Source organism: Myotis nattereri, assembly GCF_964212035.1.
Source record: "Myotis nattereri genome assembly, chromosome: X".
NCBI classification, from domain to species: domain Eukaryota; kingdom Metazoa; phylum Chordata; class Mammalia; order Chiroptera; family Vespertilionidae; genus Myotis; species Myotis nattereri.
The window spans coordinates 100414537-100433018 of NC_138078.1; positions in this window are offsets into that span (position 1 = coordinate 100414537).

The window sequence follows — 18482 nt, forward strand, 5'->3', positions numbered from 1 at the left end:
TCAGTGAGTGACTAAGACTTGTCTGGGTTTTCTTCAGTGGAAAGAGGAACCAAGTTCCATGCAAGCCCCTCTTCAAGGGTTCCCATCAGTTGCAGACACACAGGACCTGGTTACATTACTGACTGGCCTGGGGAGAAGGGACCTCAGGCAGCTGTGAGTCCCTGACAAGGAGAGCAATCAAGTTTTGAGGTAGTTTAAGGTTTGAGCCAATAATGGTCTTGGTTACTCCTTTTTCCAAAATAAAGTGTGGCAGCTACTGGGTGGAAAATTTTATAAGGAAGTAAGACTTGAGGAGGGCCTACTTGGAAATGGGAAGGAAGATGAGCTCATATTGAGATAAACCATTTTCAGTTAAAAGGAAATACAGTGTTTTCACATACCACAGACAAGAAACCCACATCACAAGCAATCCTGGTAGCTACTTTTCTACAGAGTGATCACTCTTTTGCACAAGATTCTTTGGAAGGGAAGCTAAAGTTCCTGTCTGCCTCTTTGGTCCCTCTATGATTTTTCCACATACCCAATGGAGAGAAGGAACCCTCAATGATAGCTGTGCCTCAGATATACCATGACACTGTAAGAAAATATGAAGCATGAGGAAATCTGCTCTCCTTCCCATTTTTCAGACCACAGCCCTCATCCCCTCAATTTCCCTAAAGCTGTCACCAGACTTGACCCAGAATGAAGAAATATAACCAGCAGCTGTTGCCATCTGTTGGAAAGCCAGGCCTCATCAGAAACTTCACAGCAAGACTTCACTGCAAAAATTCCTTTTGTGTGTTAATGGTTTTAAGCTCATAACACATGCTTCTAATAAAAACTATTCAGGGTGCCAGGCTGTCCAACAAAGTGCATTTATCCTTAGAGAACATGTAGAACACCTTGCCAGGACACAAGGCAGGGCAAGTCCTCTATTCTCTCTACACAGCATGAACAGTGCCTATTACAGCCTAGAGGAGAAGTATTGAAAGCCTGCCTTACTGCTATTTTCCACATCTTAGCCTCATTAACTAGGCTTGCTCTGTTCTGAGAAATACAAACCTAACAACCCAGCTGGAGGCATTGGATGCCAGTGCTCTTGATTAGCCTCCTTCAGCTCCACTGAAGCAAGCTTGTTTCCATGCACCTCGGTTCTGTCAGCCCTGATTGACTCAGTACTTAGGCTCCTGATGTTTTCCTTTATCTCCTGCTTCCAGGACCATTTTAGCCATATTCCTCCATCTGGGTCTCAGCAAGTGCTCTCAGATTCTGTTAGTTTCCCCATAGTATCACACACTCAGCTTCTGCCCATTCCCTTGGACTGAGCTGACCTATTCCCTAAGGCTGGAGACACCAGAGAGCCCCCAAAATACCCAAATCCACAGATGTTCCAGTCCCTTACAGAAAACCGTGTCAAAGACTGTATACCCAAAGTCAGCCCTTTGCATTCACAGATTCCCAACTGTGGATCGAAAATACTGTTTTTATTGCAGTTGGTTGAATCCACAGGTGCAAAACCCACAGACACAAGGGCAACTGTACTCTGCCCTGTGCTTCAATGCCAGACAAGGAGGTTGTAGAACTCTTCTCACAATCAACTTGACCTGTCCCATCATCACCATTGGTGCTGCCACCTAAGAGATTAACAAGGGAACCCACTAGACACAGGTTGCTCAGATACAATTATAACTGGCAATGATGTTTTAAATAATATATATATATATATACATATATATGTATATATGCACATATATACATATGTATATATGTGTATAAATATATTATTGATTTTTTACAGAGAGGAAGGGAGAGGGATAGAGAGAAATATTGATGAGAGAGAAACATCGATCAGCTGCCTCCTGCACGCTCCCCACTGGGGATGTGCCCGCAACCAAGGTATATGCCCTTTACCGGAATCGAACCTGGGACCCTTGAGTCCGCAGGCCATCACTCTATCCACTGAGCCAAACCGGTTAGGGCTGGCAATACTGTTTTAATAGTCCTAATTTTCCTTGCCTCTTAGCTGGCAGAAAGGCATTAATACAGCAGAGCTCTTTTTGCAAACAAGAATACATTGAAATTATGCTGGAATAATGTGTACTATGCTAGAATTTTTCAGATTCACAAACTGCTTGAAAAAAACACTTCACGGCTCCACCTGCAGGAAACTGGATTTGTTTTGCTTACTTAAGCAATAGGTGCCACGGGTAGGGTGAAACAAACTGGTAGCCCAACTTTTCAAAGTCTCAAAGAGATCAATGTGCAATGAATTTCCTCAATCAGCTGATCCCGGTAGCCTCTGGGAGCTAACAGATTTTACCTGAATGTGAAGGCTGCCCGACATCTCCAGAGCACATCAGATTCTCCCTTGGAGACTCAAGAGTAGATACAATTTATGTAGTTGGCTGCCCCCTGGTGTTCACAGGCAGCAACAACAGCAGGCAGAATAGTTAAAGTTCTACTAGATATGGCAGCAGGGCAGCGGGGTTTATGACTAGCATAAAGGTTCCAGGTCAACGTGGTGTGGGACTAAAATTCAGTTCGTTCTTTTTTCACTAAGTTGTTTGCCCTGCAAAGGGCTGCGTCCGTCTGGATATTGGCATCTTCTTCTAATTTTTCTACCCCAAAGGACCATCTTTTTCTAATCCTAATTTAGAAATCTCCACATTGCTTGAGATTTTTAATTTCTAAAGATACCATATAGGCAACTATCAGCCCTATATGATAGACCATACAGTCTGTATGTACTCAACCTTTGTTTCATTTCCATTTCTGAAAATTCACTTGTCCTATCAGAATAGCTCAGGGGTGTTTGTGGGAGGTGTTGGAACAGAAAATGTCTAGATCTTCTCTTACACCATGGGTACACTCAGGAGCTTAGGGACATATCATGTACCAAGCCTTATTTCAGCACCTCTGGTGCACATCTGACTGAAACCCACTTCCCACTTTTGCATGGGTGGACACCACCAGTGTTTGTCTCTATTAGAGTGCCAGTGTCCCTAAACCTAAAAACCCTAAATGACAACAATTGGCTAGAGCCAAGCAGGAACAACTTTGATATAGGTCCCATGCTCTCTGGCTAGTCAAGGCTGTTTCACTATTTTACCTGCCTGGCTCCTACATACATTTGAGTTAATGACTTCTGAGACATAAATCAGGGAGAACAAAGAAGGTAAATGTTGCATCTTGGTTAGAGTATACTCGTAATTGCATGTGGCATACAGTCCATCTAAACTATTCTCCTCTTCCTCTATAATAATAGAACTGTAGCTGGGACATAGCTGCCAGGCTAGGAATTCCTCTTTTTAGTCCTAAAACACTATGTAATTAGAGTAGTGCTATGATTATTTTCACCACTGGAATATGAGTGGAAATTATGTATGTTACTTCCAGCCCTAGCCTGTAAAAATTTGCCACGTGCTTTTCTGTAGCCTTGACCCTCCCATGAGCTGATGCACACAGGTGCATCTGATCTGGCTGCAACTATGCTGTTAAATTCAATGCTCAAGGAGTTGTGGAGAAATAAAATAGATTGACCATAGGTCCCTGAATGAGCACCTGGGACAGAGTGCTCTGTAAATTTGAACGACTCACTGTCATTGTTATTTAAGAGAGATAAATTTTTAAGCCATTGAACTATTTTTGGATTCCTTTGTTACAGCAACCAAGAGTTATCCTAATTAACATAGTGAACAATGAAGAGATCTTTGTATGAATACTGAACAGAGTAGTAGTGATCCACCTAGGCAATATTTTGGTGTATGTCACCCAATCTGGCCTCAAATCAATCTGGAAAAACTCTGACAGTGCCACTTCTGGGCCATTTGGGGGGAAAATGACTAACTGCACAAAGTGGGATTGTTTAAATGACAAGAGTAATGCCAAGCAAGGTCCTAGGCTTGGAGGTTTTTAGGCTAAGTTGTCATGGAATTCTTAGGTTTTTCAAAAATGATCCCAATGATTCACGTTCTATTTTTCACCAAGCTAACACTAATAAGTCATCTCAAAAAGGAAGACTATATGCCTGATGACCAGTTATGGCATCCCAGGTTCCAAAAACTTACTCCCTTACACCAAAATCTTGGTGAATCCAATATAGCCAGAACATACACCTTCAAAATCAAAGCCTAACCTGTCATCTTGCCCAAGAAGAATCCAGGCCTCATGACAACCACCTTTAGGCCTACCTCCAGGAAGTTGATGCCAGTAAAAGCCAATTTCCTAGTGTGGAAATTAGACCTATTAGTGATTAACTCCCCCTTTGAGCTCCAGGACCATACCCATTAAAAGCTCAACACTCTGCCATTAGATCACTCCATCCTAGAGAAGCTAAGGCAGAACCTAAAACTCAGTCCAGGCCAGGAGAGTTGAACCACTTTTATGTATCCATAATTTGTTTCTTTAAATTGCTGAGTTGCTCCCAAAAAGCCAGAAACACCAATCAGAAAAGATATATGCGCTCCTATGTTCGTAGCAGCACAATTCACCATAGCTAAGATTTGGAAACAGCCTAAGTGTCCATCAACAGATGAGTGGATTAAAAAACTGTGGTACATCTACACAATGGAATGCTACGCTGTGGTAAAAAAGAAGGAATTATTGCCATTTGCAACAGCATGGATGGAACTGGAGAGCATTATGCTAAGTGAAATAAACCAGTCAGAGAAAGATAAATACCACATGATCTCACTCATTTGTGGAATATAGAGAACAACATAGACTGATGAACAGGGACAGATCCAAAGACAGAGAAACAGCAATCAGACTATCAATCCCCAGAGGGAAAGTAGGGGAGGGATTGGGTAAGGGGGAGAGATCAACCAAAGGACTTGTATGCATGCATATAAGCCAAACCAATGGACACGGACAACAGGAGGATGAGAGCATGAGTGGGGGTGGGGGGGGGCGGGGAAGCTTGGGGTTAATGGGAAATGAGGACACATTTGTAATACCTTAACCAATAAAGAAATTTAAAAAAATAAATTGCTGAGTTGCATTCCCTGGTATGGATGTGCCTCAGTTTAATCATTCTTTCCTGATTTTGCAAGATTTCTTTTTTTATAATTTTTTTGCTTAAAGAACTTCCTTTAATCATTATTTAAAAGAAAGTCTGCTAGTGAGACATTCTTTTGGTTATCCTTTGTTTCTTTCATTTCTCCTTCATTCTTGCAGGATATTTTTGAAAGTATAGAATTTGTAGTTAACAGTTCTTTACTCTCAGAACTTGAAAAATGTGTTACTTCATCCTGTCTTCATGGCTTAAGATGAGAAATCTGATATAATTTGAATTGGCATTCTCCTATAAGTAATGCATTGTTTTTCTCTGGCTGCTTTTTGTCTTTCACCCAATGTTGGACGTTTTCAGATATTATTTTTTTCAAATACTCTTTCAGCTCTACTCCCTTATCTTCCCCTTCTGGAGTTCTGATAATACAAATGCTGGATCTTTTGTTATTGTCCCATAGGTCAATATTCAGTCTTATTTTATTCAGTCTATTCTCTCTGTTATACGGAATGGGCAAAGTCTATTGATCTGTCCTCAATTTCACTAATCCTATCCTGTCATTTCCACTCTACAATTGAGTCTATCCAGTGAGTTTTCCATTTCTGCTTTGTATTTCTCAGGCCTATTATTTCCATTTGGCTCTTTTTGTAACCTCTGTTTCTTTGCTGCAAATTCCTACTTTTTATTTATTTTAATATAATTTGCATTGTTGAAGCATTTTTATGATTATTGTTTTAAAATCCTTGTCAGAGATAGGAGATCCAAGATGGCAGCAGAATAGGTGGATGTTACTCTCCCCTCCTTCCAAAACCAAACTGGAATTACAACTAAAATATAGAGCAGTCAACCTGAATATTCAATAGAAGATTAGCTGAAGAAAAGTCTTATAACCAAGGATTTACAGAAGAAGACACATTGAGACTAGGAGGAAGGGCAGAGACGTGAAAGGGACTGATTCCGCTCTTATGGGTGGTGGCTGAGATTCCCGAGAGATACCTCAGCATTAGGGTGTCCCTCCTTAGAAGCAAATGGTCTCAACACCAAGCCAATGGTCTCAACACCAAGCCAAGACCAGATCATCAGAGCCAGGAAGAGATGTTGATATAATAACTAGCTCTGAAAATCAGTGGGGATTCTGTCCACCAGGGAGAGACAGGAGTCTGCTAGAGAAACAGACACCTTCTTAAAAGGCCAGTGCACAAAATCTAGTTTGCAACCATTCACCCTGGGCTCCAGCAGGAGGAGGTCAGAGTGGACTAGAGCTGTGTCAGTAAAGACTGGGGTCTGTGGCTCTGAGGAGAGAACTGCAGGGACGGTCACCACAATATCTGTGCTGAGTCCTTCTTCCACATTACAAACACCATTTTTCTTGGGTGGAGCACTTCCCTCCATGTGGAATCATCCTAGGGAAATGCAATATCCCCACCCTCTGTGCTTCCTGTTACCCCTATCCTACAGAGCTCACGACCTGCAGAGGCCAGAGGTGTAGAGGTTTGGCAGACTCAGGGATTGTCAGTGGCTGAATTGTGTGGCTTTGGGATGGAGGCCATTCCCTCCACTTTCCTATGAAGCTGACTGGTGCCAGTCCCTCACAGATGATCCACTAGCTCAACTCTCTAGGCCAGGGGTGGGCAAACCTTTTGACTCGGGGGCCACAATGGGTTCTTTTTTTAAAAAAAATATTTTTTTATTGATTTTTTACAGAAAGGAAGGGAGAGAGATAGAGAGCTAGAAACATCGATGAGAGAGAAACATCGATCAGCTGCCTCCTGCACATCTCCTACTGGGGATGTGCCCGCAACCCAGGTACATGCCCTTGACCGGAATTGAACCTGGGACCTTTCAGTCCGCAGGCCGACACTCTATCCACTGAGCCAAACTGGTTTCTGCAAACAATGGGTTCTTAAACTGGACCGGAGGGCCGGAACAAAAGCATGGATGGAGTGTTTGTGTGAACTAATACATGTTAACACTGCTGCTGGTGAAGGAGCGGAGGGGAGAGCAAGAGAACCCTCCGCTCTTTCAGCTCCGCAGGCCGGATAGAACAGCCGAACAGGCCGGATCCGGCCTGCGGGCCGTAGTTTGCCCACGGCTGCTCTAGGCACACAGGGGCCCCACCCTCCCAAATTCTGGTGATTCCAACCTGCCGAGGTCTAGGCAGAATCCAGGAAAGATTGAGTTACGTGGTTCTGGGGGCTGACGGATAACTCCCCCTCACAGGAGACCTACTAGCCTCACCCTTTTAACTTCTGGCAGCCCTGTCCTGCTGAGATTGGGTTCCTTGCAGAATCTGAAATAGACTGAGTTGGGTGGCTCTAGGACAGGGCCATTTTCCCCCTGCATGCTTGACCATGTGGAGCCCTCCCTTCCTACGGCCAACACTTGGTCTGTTTTGACCTGATAAACTCTGCTGGCCTCACCCTGATGACTCCCTGAGACCCCGCCCCACCAGAAAGTATGCAAGCGCCCTGTGGGTGGCAGCTAGACTTGATATAACCTGGAACATTTTTTGAGTGGCCTCAGGCCCAGCACTAGAACCAAGTTTTTTTTGTGTTTATTTTTTTAATTAAATCTTTATTGTTCAGATTATTACATTTGTTCCTCTTTTTCCCCCCCATAACTCCCCTCCTCCCAGTTCCCACCCCACCCTCCGCCCTCACTCCCCACCCACTGTCCTCACCCATAGGTGCACGATTTTTATCCAGTCTCTTCCCGCATCTCCCACACCCCTTTCCCCCGCAAGAATAGTCAGTCCATTCCCTTTCTATGTCCCTGATTCTATTATAATCAACAGTTCATTCTGTTCATCAGATTATTTATTCACTTGATTCTTAGATTCACTTGTTGATAGATGTGTATTTGTTGTTCATAATTTGTATCTTTACCTTTTTCTTCCTCTTCCTCTTCTTAAAGGATACCTTTCAGCATTTCATATAATACTGGTTTGGTGGTGATGAACTCCTTTAGCTTTTCCTTATCTGTGAAGCTCTTTATCTGACCTTCAATTCTGAATGATAGCTTTGCTGGGTAAAGTAATCTTGGTTGTAGGTTCTTGGTATTCATCACTTTGAATATTTCTTGCCACTCCCTTCTGGCTTGCAAAGTTTCTGTTGAGAAATCAGCTGACAGTCGTATGGGTATTCCCCTGTAGGTAACTGAGTTTCTTTCTCTTGCTCCTTTTAAGATTCTCTCTTTGTCTTTTGCTCTTGGCATTTTAATTATGGTGTGTCTTGTTGTGGTCCTCTTTGGATTCCTTTGGTTTGGGGTTCTCTGTGCTTCCTGGAGTTGTAAGTCCATTTCTTTCACCAGGTAGGGGAAGTTTTCTGTCATTATTTCTTCAAATAGGTTTTCAATATCTTGCTCTCTCTCATCTTCTGGCACCCCTATAATTCTGATGTTGGTACGCTTGAAGTTGTCCCAGAGGCTCCTTACACTATCTTCGTATTTTCGGATTCTTTTTTCATTTTCCTTTTCCGGTTGGGTGTTTTTTGCTTCTTCGCATTTCAAATCTTTGCCTTGATTCTTGTGCTCCTCTGGTCTGCTGTTGGGAGTCTGTATAATATTCTTTATTTCAGTCAGTGTATGCTTAATTTCTAGTTGTTCTTTATCACAACATCAAGGGTCTCACTATATTTATCGGCGGTCTCACCAGTCTTTTCGAGGGCCTTACTAAATTTATCGGGGGCTTCTAGACAGTTCTTGAGAGACCTTAAAAGTGTGGTCTTGAACTCTATATCCTCCATTTCTGTCGTTTGTGTCCTGTTTCTTTGTCTCCACATTTTTTATGCTTTCTTGGTGCACCCCCTTGTGGTCTTTGTGCGCAGTCTTGTTGTAGTTAAGCCTTGATTGTTGTAGGTAATACTGGGGGGGATTTGACTGCCAGGCCAACTGGCTATGAGAATCAGCTGTGTCTGCAGTGGGAGAACTTCTTTCCTCTAGGGAGGTGCTAATCTAGCCTTTGCCTAAGGCTATCCCGCAAATGCCTCTGTGCAAGGCTTGGGCAGGGCAGGTCCCAGGAGATCAACAGGGCAGGCCAAGCGAGCAGTTATCGCTGCTCTCAGTCCCATCCCCAGAGGCTCTGCCTCTCAGAGTCCCAGCAACTGCTGCAAACCTTGGAGAGAAAGCTACCCTCGAGTTCCAACCGATGCCAGACAGTCCCGCTTCTCCCGATTGAGTCTGGGTCCCCAGAGACTCGCCCGGAACTGGAGCTCAGAGCCTGAGACTCCCTCCCAATGGAAACAGACAGCCACGCCCTCAGCCGCCAGCCCGCTCTGCATGCACCTCCGCACCTTTGTATTTTCCGCACTGCGCCTCCTCTGAGTCTTGGTATGCTTTTCTCTTTCCTTCTAGTTGTAGAATTTCCCCTCAGCCAGCCTTCCTGCAGTTCTGGGTGATGTCCATTCCGTCTTTTAGTTGTATTTTTGAAGTGGTTGTGCAAGGCAGCAATCTCCGGTGTTTACCTATGCCGCCATTTTGGTTTCTCTGAAACCAAGTTTGAACCTGTATCAATCTGGTGAACACCACTCACCCTGCCTGATGACTCACTGAGAACAAACCTCATGCAATTCAAATAATTCCATAGGCTATTTCAGTGATTGAACCTAAGAGATTGCTTTCAGGTGGAGGTGAATCTTGGGGTAATTTGGGACTTTTACTGAACTTCCCCCAGGCCTGGTGCTGGTAATAGGCAGCCTTGGTGCATAGATTAGTTCTTTCCATGTACAGTCAGGCCCATCAGAGGCAGTCAAAAACTGTAGATCACATTGTACCACCTAACAGGTTGCCCAGGGCCAGTCACAGGCAACGTCTGACATTGCTCTACATCAGGTTTCCTCCCCAGAGGCCCCAGAACCAAAACACCAAGTGGTCAGCTTCAGACAACATTAGAGCAGGATCCAATTAGCTTCACAAGTGGCACATCCAAAGGGAAATCTCTTCAGTCCGAAGCCCCTACTGAGGGAAATTCCACTTTGAGTGTTCAGCACCTACACAGAAGCTCGTACACTGTGGTTGAGGTCAATCCTCATAGTCAGCCTTCTTAAGGATCACACCCACACACGAATGAGCCAATACCAATCAAGAGTCAATCACAGCAAAAGGGCCTACATAACCCCCATAAGGGACATTCCTGGAGCACCCAGATCAGAGGATCAGGGAAATTGTGCCACTGGGTTCCACAGGATACCTACTAATAGACACAAAATTCCAGGAAGCAGAAAATCCAAAAAAAGATGAACCAAAGAGGCCCACACCAAGACACATCATGATTAAAATGACAAAGATTGGCATTTTAATAGGAATTGCTTTGAATCTGTAGATTGCATTGGGTAATATGGGAATTTTAATTATGTTGATTCTACCAATCCATGAACCCGGTATATTCTTCCACTAGTTTATAACTTCTATTTCTTTTTTCAACGTTCTATAGTTTTCCAAGTATACTGTAGGTCTTTTACATCCTTGGTTAAGTTTATTCCTAAGTATCTTAATTTTTTGTTTCAGTTGTAAATGGAATTATTTTCTTTTAAGTTCCCTTTCTGAGCGTTCATTATTATTATTTAAAAATGCCAATGGGAAAAAAATGCCAATGATTTCTGGGTCTTAATTTTGTATCCTGCTATATTGCCTAAATTATTTATTAAATCTAGTTAGTTTTTTGGTGGAGTCCTTAGGGTTTTCCATATACAATATCATGTCATCTGTGAATAGTGACAGTTTGACTACCTCCTCTCCAATTTAGATGCCCTTTACTTCTACTTGTCTGTTGGCTGTGGCTCCCATTAAGTTGGCCCCTGCAGTGATGCTCAGCAGCCTTGGCGAATACCCTGCATCCAGTGGCTGCTCCTGTCCTTCTCATCCTGAAGCCCCTCAACCCCACACAATACACACAACCCCACATAATACACAAGAATAAACTCAAAATATTTTTAAGATTTTCATGTTAGACTTGAAAACATAAAACTCCTAGTAGAAAACATAGGCAGTAAAATCTGAGACATCTCTCATTGCGACATTTTTCTCTGATATATCTCCTTGGGCAAGGGAAACAAAAATAATAAACAAATGGGACTACATAAAACTAAAAAGTTTTGCATAGCAAAAAAAACCATCAACAAAATAAAAACACAACCAACTGAATGAGAGAACTTATTCACCATTAATACATCTGATAAGGGATTAATATGAAAAATTTATAAAGAACTAATACAACTCAACACCAAAAAAACAACCCTACAATCTAATTAAAAAATGGGCAAAGGACATGAATATACACTTTTCCAAAGAGGACATACAGATGGCCAATAGACATCTGAAAAGATGCTCCATGTCACTAATCATCAGAAAAATGCAAATAAAATCTACAATGAGATATCACCTAACACCTGTCAAAATGTCTTTCACCAATAAATCAACAAGCAACAAGTATTGGCAAGGATGAGGAGAGACAGGTACCCTCATGCACTGCTGGTGGAAACGTGGATTGGTGCAGCTGCTGTGAAAAGCACTATGGAGTTTCCTCAAAATATTAAAAATGGAACTGCCTTATGACCAAGGGATTCCACTTCTAGGAACATACCCTAAAAAACTCGAAACACCAGTCAAACAGCCCAAGTGCCCATCAGTAGATGAGTGAATAAAACAACTGTGGTACATTTATACCATGGAACATTATGCAGCTATAAAAAATAAGGATTTCTTATCCTTTGAGACAACAAGGATGGACCTAGAGAGTATTATGCTAAGCAAAGTAAGCCAGTCAGAGAAAGATAAGCATCACATTATCTCACTCATATGTGGGATCTAATGAACAAAATAGATCCAGAGACATAGAAGCATGGAACAGATGGACAAATCTCAGAGGGAAGGCGGTGATAGGCGGGTTGTGGGGAGAGATTTACCACGGAACCTATATACATATATGCACAACCCATGGACACAGACAATAGTGTGGTGAAAACCTAGGAGGACTGGGTTGGGGATGGAGGGGTCAATGGGAAAAAAGGGAAACATCTGTAATACTTTCAACAACAAAGATATATTTTTTAAAAAGCAACAAAAATATATTTTTTAATAATAATAAATTAAAAAGGAAATCTTACCTTTTGCCACAATATGGATGGACCTGGAGAGTATTATGCTAAGTGAAATAAATCAGTCAGAGAAAGACAAATACCATAGAATTTTACTTATATGTGGAATATAATAAACAAGATAAACTAAGGATCAAAGTAGAAACAGACTCATAGATATAGAAAACAGACTGATGGCTGTCTGAGGGAAGAAGGGAAGGAGGAATGAAAAAGATGAAGGAAGGGATTAAGCAAAGAAAAAACATGCTCATAGACAGACAACAGTATGGATAAAACATATTCCCAAAGGGAATGGGGTTCAGGTGAGGTAGGAGAGGATAAAGTGGTGATGGAAGGAGACTTGACTTGGGGTGGAGAACACAAAATACAATATACAGATGATGTATTATATAATTGTATGCCTGAAACCTATATAATTTATTTATCAATGTCAGCCCAATAAATTCAATTAAAAATAAATTTTAAAAAGAAAACAAAAGAAACCCCAAATAGATCCCATTCTCCTTCCAGCATGAGAAGTTATGGTGTGAACACAGCTATTAGTGAAGAAAGAGGATTTCACCATACATGGAATTTGCCTTGATCTTGAACTTCCCAACCTTGAATACTATAGAAACCAATGTGTCATACAGACACGGAATATCCAAACATCTGATTAATCTCAGTGTTTCCTTAAGTTAATTACCTTTCTAATTCAAGCTATAGTTTTCTTGGTTCTTGGCATGACAGGTGATATTCAATTGCATCCTGAACAGTTTGTCTGTTATGTTAGGAGACTCTGTGTACTAATTATTTTAATTTTTCAGTCAGCTACCCTGTTTAAGTTTAGCACATAGGTTGTAGCCTACTTTTGTGGGCTGTGATTCCAATGGTACTTTAATTTTCAGAGTCCATGAAGTCAGCATCAAAGAACTTTATTTGAGGCAACAAGGCACCCACCCCATGAATAGCACAGCAACAAGGAATCTAGGAATGTCCAAGCAAGCGAGCAAGAACATCCAAGACAGGATGAAATTAGAGAATCAGGGAAAGACTGGCAAGAGAAAGACAGGCTTCTAGCTTTAAGAACTGAGGCATAGAACAGGCCAGGTAACAAGACAAGGACAGAAGTATCAGGTCTGGCCTTCAAGGTGTACTTGTCTTAGGAACAAAGTCCAGATGTTACAGATAAGGTGAAAAGTTAACTTCTAACCAGCCAACTAAAGCTCCTTATCTAATGCCTATTGTCTGACAGTACTATTTGTCTGGGGCAGAAACTACCAATAGGTAGGGAGTATGAGAAGAGGAAGACTGTGTACTAGCAGTGTCATCATATTATGGTTATAATGATGGGCTCTAGAGACAGAACACCCTACGTTTCAAGCCTGCTCTATGTCTCACATGCTGTGTCATCTTCAGCAAATTACTGAGGCCCTCTGAGCCTCCATTTAAACAAAGAATGTCATAATGACATATATCTATATGCCTCGGGTAAATATTGAATGAACTCATCCATGAAAATAATTGAACCCAGTGCCCAGCACATGGTAAGTGTCCCGTAAATGTGAGGTAATGTTCTTATCCTTTGCCTGACACTGACCTTGAATAATAAGGCAAGCCCTTTCTCAGCAGCTCCCTAATTAGTGACAATAAAAACAGTTATCTTCATAGTGTTATTAAAACTATAAAATTTCATTCTAAGGACAGTTCTCATTGATATTCTTAACACTATTTCTTATAGACAGCACCAGAGACTGAGATTTATCTAATGTGAACAATTTAAAATAATATCTGTAAGCATACACATAGACAACTTTCAATTACTCACTCTAATGGAGAAAATCAGTCATGGGTAATCCAAAACCATGCTGGATTCAAAGTCATCTATGTTTGGTTTGGAAATGGACTGGATGACCTTCTTTTGGAGTACAGATGCCTTTTGGATTTTTTTCTACTTCGGCGAATAATAAAATGAATTTATATTCTCTAAGCACACTAGCTGGAAGCAAGCGAACGTGCACATAAATATTCTGGGGGGGAAAAAGGGAAACTAAGATCATGATATTAAATTTATAGCTGTGAAGAGGGTATTTACTATACATTTTGTCAGTGGTTCTCAAAGTTGAGGAGATAAAAATCACACAGGGAACTATTGCATACTCACAGCTCTGATGCTTGATATTTTGGTTCAAAAGCTCTGGGGTAAGGCTCAGAACTGTGTTTTTCTTTTTTTATTTATTGTGGTTAAAAGTACATAGCATTAAATTTATCATCTTAACCATTTAAAATTTTTTTTTTATTTATTTGAGAGAGGAAAGGAGAGGGAAAGAGAGATAGAAACAACAATTGATCAGAGAGAATAATTGATTGGCTGCCTCCTGCATGCCCCTACTTGGGATGGAGCCCATAACCTGGGCATGTGCCCTGACCTCATGGTTCATAGATGGATGCTCAACCACGGAGCCATGCCGGCTGGGCCCATTTTAACCATTTCTGTGTGTATAGCTCAGTAGAGCTAATTATATTCACACTAGAGGCCTGGTGCAAGAATTTGTGCACAGGAAGGGGGGAGGGGGAAGGGAACTGCAGGAGGTTGGCTGCCAGCTCCAAGGAGGGAGCTGGCCCTCAGCCCCCTGGGAAAGGCACTGTGTCCGCTACCACCCACCCCTGGTTCCCCGTCCCAGGCCAGGCCCTGAAGGCTCCAGTGGGGTTGGGAGAGGAGGCAATGGATGCTGGGCCAGGAGTGGAAGGAAAAGATGCCAGACGTTGACACTGCCCTGCCACCACACGATTCCCTGCCACCCCCCCTCCTCCTTCCCTTGTCACTGCACTGCCACCATGGCGGACAGGCAGCCCCCAGGGAAGGTAGAGGATGGGAGCAAGACAAAACCTTGTGTTGAGGGCTAACTTTCAATAGATTGCAGTGAAGAAGCTGCTCTGCTGTGTACGAAACCTCGACCCAGAAGCAGGTCATCTCTAAATGGTTTAGCGCCAGGGGCCGATGGGGGCTTGCCCCCCAGGGGGATGGACTGCAGGTGGTTGGCTGGCCACCGGAAGTTGGCTGTGGGAGTGCACTGACCACCGGGGGGCAGCTCCTGCATTGAGTGTCTGCCCCCTAGTGGTCAGTGCACATCATATCAACTGGTTGACCAGTCGTTCCAGTTATTCTGGTTGTCCGGTCATAATGGTCACTTAGGCTTTTATATATATAGACTAGAGGCCCAGTGCACAGATTCGTGCACTGGTGGGTCCCCCCAGCCTGGCCTGCACTCTCTCACAATCTGGGACCCCTCAGGGGATGTTGGATAGCCAGTTTCGCCCAATCCCCGCAGGCCCAATCCAGACAGGAGGCAGCTCGATCCTGTGCATTGAGCGTCTTTCCCCTGGTGGTCAGTGCGTGTCATAGCAACAGGTCATTCCGCCATTCGATTAATATGCATGTTAGTCTTTTATTATTTAGGATATAGATGAAAATGAATACACAACAAACCAAAATCTATGGGACAGAGCATAAGCAGTCCTGAGAGGGAAGTTCATAGCACTACAAGCATACCTCAAAAAAAAAACCAAAAAAAAAACAAACCACAAGAAAAATCAGCAATAAACCATTTAACCCTACAACTTAAAGAACTAGCAAGAGAACAACAAGAAAAGCCTAGAGTAAGTAGAAGGGAGGCAATAATGAAGATTAGAGGCATAAATAAATAGCATAAAGACTAAACAAAATACAAAAAAATCAATGAAACCAAGAGCTGGTTCTTTAAAAGGATAAACAAAATTGTTAAACCATTAGCCAGACTCATCAAGAAACAAAGATAGAGGACCCAAATAAATAAGATCAGAAACTAAAGTGGATAACTAACCACTGACACCACAGAAATACAAAGGATTGTAAGAAAATTCAATAAATTACTATATGCCCAAAAGCTGGACAATGTGGATGAGATAAGCAAATTCCTAGAAAAATACAATCTCCCAAAACTAAATCAGGAAGAATAAAAAAACTGAATAGGCCAATAACAACTGATGAAATAGAATCAGAAATCAAAAAACACCCACCAAACAAAAGCCCAGGTCCAGATGGCTTCACAGAGGAGTTTTACCAAACATTCAAAAAAGAACTAACACCTATACTCTTCAAACAATTTCAGAAAATCCAAGAGGAAGAATCACTTCCAAACTCTTTTTCTGAAGCCAGAATTATCCTAATTCCAAAACCAGATAAAGACACTACAAAGAAAGAGAATTACAGGCCAATATTACTGATGAACATAGATGCTAAAATCCTCAACAAGAGAAAGCCAAGATGGTGGCATAGGTAAACACCAGAAATTGCTGCGTCCCACAACAAATTCAAAAATACAACTAAAAGACAAAATGGACATCGTCCAGAACCACAGGAAGGCTGGCTGAGTGGAAATTCTACGACTAGAAGGAAAGAGAAAAGCACACTGAGGCTCAGAGGTGCGGAAGTGCAGAGGTACGGAGGCGCACGCGGCAAGGGCTGGCAACTGAGGACGCGGCTGTCTTTTTGAATCGGGAGGGAGTCACAAGCCCCTGACTGCTCTGAACTCCAGTTCTGGGTTAGTCTCTGGGGACCTAGACTCATACGGGGAGAAACTGGACTGTCTGGCAGCGGGCAGAACTCGGAACTCGAGGGAGGCTTTCTCTCAAAGGTGCTTGCAGCGATTACCGATTACCGGAACACTGAGACCCAGGACTGCTTAGGGCAGGGCTGAGGATCAGCCATAGCTGCTTGCTCCAACCTGTTGATTCCCTGAGACCCCGCCCCACCCAAGCTGTGCAGAGGCTTTTGCATATGAATGCCCTGGCCCTTTGCAATCTGAAAATTAACTAACAAACTGCAGCTGGGCCAGACAGACCCAGAACTTCCAAGAGAAGGCCCAAGGCCCCACAGCAGCTTTCATTGCTTCACAGCTGGGCCTCATCTGGGCACCTCCAAACCCCAAACAAGGAAGGGGAATCTGCAGATCTCCTTGTAGCTCCTGCTGGGTAGCCTCAGGAAGAGGCTAAATTAGCACCTCCTTAGATCCAAGAGCCAGTGTACCCAGTGGTCAGAGTGGGACCATCCAGATTACAACTCCTCAGATCCATAAGAGACACACTCAAGGGGCAGACTCAGTGAGCACAAAAGCTCCATTGAAGCGAGTCTTGCCTCATAAGGGTGTCTTCAGCACAGAAGTTCCCCACCGTAGACACAGCTGATTCTCACAGCCAATTGGCCTGGAGGTCAATTCCTCCCAGTGATACCAACAACAATCAAGGCTTAACTACAACAAGACTGTGCACACATCCCACAAAGGGGTGCACCAAGAGTGTCCACCTCAGGTAATTGGGGAGGCTGAGACACTGGGCCCTATAGGACACCTAGCACCCAAAGCCACTCTACCAACACAGGGAAGCATAAAAAATGCAGAGACAAAGAAACAGGTCACAAATGACAGAAATGGAGGAAAGCAAATGACTGGATATAGAGTTCGAAACCACACTTTTAAGGTTTTTCAAGAACTTTCTAGAAACCGCCGATAAATTTATTAAGACCCTCAAAAAGACTGGTGAGACCGCCAATAAATGTAGTGAGACCCTAAAGAAATATAGTGAGACCCTTGAGGTTATGAAAAAGGACCAACTAGCAGTTAAGCATACACTGACTGAAATAAAGAATATTATGCAGAGTTCCAACAGCAGACTAGAGGATCGCAAGAATCTAGTCAAAGATTTGAAATACAAAGAAGCAAAAAACACCCAACCGGAAAAGCAAAATGAAAAAAGAATCCGAAAATACAAAGATAGTGTAAGGAGCCTCTGGGACAGCTTCAAGCGTACCAACATCCAAATTATAGGGGTGTCAGAAGAAGAGAGAGAGCAAGATATTGAAAACCTATTTGAAGAAATAATGACAGAAAACTTCCCCTACCTGGTGAAAGAAATAGACTTCCAAGTCCAGGAAGCACAATGAACCCCAAACAAAAGGAATCCAAGGAGGACCACAACAAGACACATCATAATTAAAATGCCAAGAGCAAAAGACAAAGAGAGAATCTTAAAAGCAGCAAGAGAAAGACAGTCAGTTACCTACAAGGGAGTACCCATACGACTGTCAGCTGATTTCTCAACAGAAACTTTCAGGCCAGAAGGGAGTGGCAAGAAATATTCAAAGTGATGAATGCCAAGAACCTACAACCAAGATTACTTTATCCAGCAAAGCTACCATTCAGAATTGAAAGTCAGATAAAGAGCTTCACAGATAAGAAAAAGCTAAAGGAGTTCATCACCACTAAACCAGTATTATATGAAATGCTGAAAGGTATCCTTTAAGAAGAGATAGAAGAAGAAAAAGGTAAAGATACAAATTATGAACAACAAATACACATCTATCAACAAGTGAATCTAAAAATCAAGTG